Genomic DNA, 3,340 nt, shown 5'->3' with positions numbered 1-3,340 from the left:
CCCAAAATTCCTTCTTAGGCAGAATTCTACTCTGAACTGATGACTTTTTTCTTTTGAATACTTTGCTTAGTGAGATTTCAGGCTCTTACCTTGGTTTCAAAGGGTTAGTAATGGAATGATTTGCATATGGCACCCATTCCAGATAAATAAAATACCATGATAATTGTTAATACGAGTAGATTTTTATTGCATCTGTCCCGACCGTCCTACCCACTGTCGCTCCTACACCAGGGGAAGTACCCTGATGTTTGGGTTAAGAATTGGAAGACAGTTTAAAATGATGACTTTAGCTCCAGCTGAGGTGAGTCTAGCCACTGTCTGAAGGTGGAACTTCCTATGGGCATTCTATTAGCTTGCTTGAGTTTTGTCCCTTTCTGAGGCACGTGGATTCTCATAGGGCCTCTCTTATCCTGTCTTCTTTGGTTTATTCCATACCCAGAATAGTCTCTTTTTCCATGGGCAGGAGGAAGGGAATGAAAGATGTTTTAGTCTTTGCAAACTGAACATTCAGTCCCCATCCTGTCACTTGGCTGGGCGGTGTGTGCCTCCATCCATCCTCTGGAACACGTGGAGCAAGCTGTGTGCATAAATGTGGGATAGCCTCTCGTTACATAAATAACCTGTCCCAGTTACCCACTTTCAAGACAAAGTGGGGTTCAGGGTGTAAAAAAAGGTCTTCATTTTATGACCAGAAAGCATAAGAATCCTATGGTTTATGACCAGAAGGCCATCGGGAGCCAGTTCTGGATATCATGTTGATATCTAAATAAATTAGTTTTCTTTTGGAGCCTTGGTGTTCTCCTGTATATCAGCAAGGTCCTCGAATCCTATAGCATCCAAAATGGCTGTACATAGCTCAACATTACAGAACAGGCTTAGGTACACTTGGAATCTCATGCTTGGGCCACTCGTGTATTTCCCTAGTCACTGAGTTCAGTCGTTCAGTGAAAGTTGCTCCATGGACCAAAGAAAAGTACTCCCACCTTAGGCCTCTTCCTGTCCTGTTTTCCTGTAAAAAAAAAATTGTATTGCTTTAAGGGAGTAGAAATATATTTAAAAAAATAAAAAAGGTGAAATTTCCTTGTAAAGTAGCCAGGAATGGGAAGGGGGAGAAAAGAGAGAGTTACAATAAATAAGTGAATTTTGATATAAGATATTTAATTTTTAATTGCTGTTTTTATAATTCCTATATTCCTCATTTTGGTAATTGGCTACACAAATAGAGCATAGCAGTAGATAACTTTTGTAAGGTTTTTTGACACTGTCTTGTATATTATTTAGACAAGACATCATAATTTATTTCATTACTAGACAACAGTTGTAAAACTGAGTGATAAATATACTGAAAAAATAGTTGTCATATTTTGTGAAGGTATGTAAAGATTTGGTTCCTCAAAGGTCTGTTTTAGTTAGGAATGTGCTCCGTGTTTTCCTTATTAGCCTGAATAAAGGACCAGATCCTACAGCCGACCTTTGCTCATGGCACCACGATGTGTAGCAGTGAGTTTACTGGGGTACAGTGTTACAAACCAAAGCAACCTTGACAAATGGAGAAGCAGCTCGGAAAAGCAAAATATAAGAAATTAATTAAAACCAACTACAAGATATTGCCCTTGGGCAAAAATAATCAACTGTGAAAACAGAGAATGAGGAACTTGTTCAGTAACACTTCTGAAAAATATCTGGGAACAACATACTCAGCACTGGTCAACAATATCCTTCTTTTGAAGGAGGAAAGAGGAGGAAAGAACACACCAGGCTGTATGTTGAGTTGTCCCTGGTATGCAGACTATGTGAAGTGAATTGTCAACCAGTTGGAACTGGAACTGACAGAACTTCAGCTTTACCCATGTGCAGTAGGAATTCAAATTTATAGGGGGTTCAAACAAGTCCAGACAAGCTGGTGAGAAATTGAAAAATAAAAGGATGAAAAAAATGGGTTCTTTGGTCTAGGAAAGTCTGGGGAGAAGGAGACCATGGCAAAAAATTTCACACTGATTCAGGGAAGAAAGGAGTTCATCCTTAGGGAAGAAAATAATTTATCCTTAGGGAGGATTGGACAAGAGGTAGGTTTAAACTTCAGCAAGAAATACTTAGTTTAAACAGGTCTTCCAAGTGTCCAGTAAGGATGATAAATCCACACATGTTTCCTGGGGATGTGGTGGTAGTGGGTTAATTGCCACTCTTTGTGAATGTTGGAGGTATGAGTGCCTTCTGTCCAAGGGAGTGGGATGCAGGCTATGATCTCCTGAGATCCACTCAGACCCTGCTTATTGCTGAGTTGTTATTGCTGTCTTGACTCAGCTTGAACTTACCAAAATATAACTGAATGTTGCAAAATTTTGTTAAAAGAACTATCTGTATAACAGATATTCAAGTTTGCTCATTTTCATGTTATCTAATTACAAAGAAAAGCATTGATTAAACAAATTCTCAGGCTTACAGTATATCAGCTGCTCTTTCTGAGAGCTTATTTCCTTGAAGCTATCAAGTCTGTACAAAATTGAAATAAAATATAAATAAATGGTTCTCCATGAAGATGGTGCCATTCTTTATTGAACTGCATCAGTGATAGGTTAAATTTATATTGCTCTGCAGCATGATTTTAATATCATTCTGGCCTGGTTTAGGCATAATCAAGTCTTCTGTTGAAAGAGCTCTTGTAAGGAGCAATTAAACATTAGTACTTTAGTTAAACCCATATTAAATTATGTCTTGGAATTTAAGTATCTGGGAATCATCTTAAATCTCAGCTTGGATTTTAGGTTGTATTGTACCTGCAATTTATATTGAGGTATAAGACAATCTGTTTCCATCTTGATTTAGTATTTATAGCTTAAAATGTTATTTTATTATTAAGTGTTCTATGCAACTGTTAGTAAGACCACTAATAGATTAAGGTACTATTATTTATGATTACAGCTTCTGCTTTTCAACAAGAAAAGAAGCTGAACATCCAGCAAGCAAATTTTAACATGCTTTTTGAAAGCCTTGTAATAAATCAAAGCTAGCTGGGTACCCTTCAGCAGCCATGCGTGGCAATTCCAGCCCTTCCAGTGAATGCTTATAACACAGAGGAAGCAAAGGACTTTGAACTGAACTGAAGGGTTTCAACAGAACACCCTTGTAGGGCGGGAGTAGGAGAATAGATTTAATTTTAGTTATCTCACTTTCCCTTTGCTGTACACTGACAGGACTAGCATTGGGCATTCTCATGGACAAGTTGATATGTGACACTGAGCCCTTTGAACCAGATTGTGACGTATGAACGATAGTTGGGAGTTCCACACACTCCAAAAGAATCCTTGCCATAGTGAGTCTTCAAGGATATACAGTTTAG

At 38.2% G+C, this 3,340-nt stretch overlaps 1 long non-coding RNA gene across 2 annotated transcripts; it reads right to left on the bottom strand.

Moving 5' to 3' along the window:
* Nucleotides 1–203: 203 nt before the first annotated feature.
* Nucleotides 204–3,198, bottom strand: LOC128796773 (uncharacterized). Of its 2 annotated transcripts, none has more exons than XR_008433892.1 (4): nucleotides 3,020–3,198; nucleotides 2,444–2,493; nucleotides 984–1,009; nucleotides 204–577 (listed from the first exon to the last, which is right to left on the bottom strand). It is a non-coding gene; the product is annotated as an uncharacterized LOC128796773 (long non-coding RNA). The 2 variants fall into 2 exon arrangements; XR_008433893.1 differs by lacking the exon at nucleotides 3,020–3,198 and adding an exon at nucleotides 2,778–3,001.
* Nucleotides 3,199–3,340: the final 142 nt, after the last annotated feature.

Source organism: Vidua chalybeata, chromosome 1 (assembly GCF_026979565.1).
Source record: "Vidua chalybeata isolate OUT-0048 chromosome 1, bVidCha1 merged haplotype, whole genome shotgun sequence".
Taxonomy (NCBI): Eukaryota; Metazoa; Chordata; class Aves; order Passeriformes; family Viduidae; genus Vidua; species Vidua chalybeata.
This window is presented reverse-complemented; position numbering and strand designations above follow the sequence as displayed.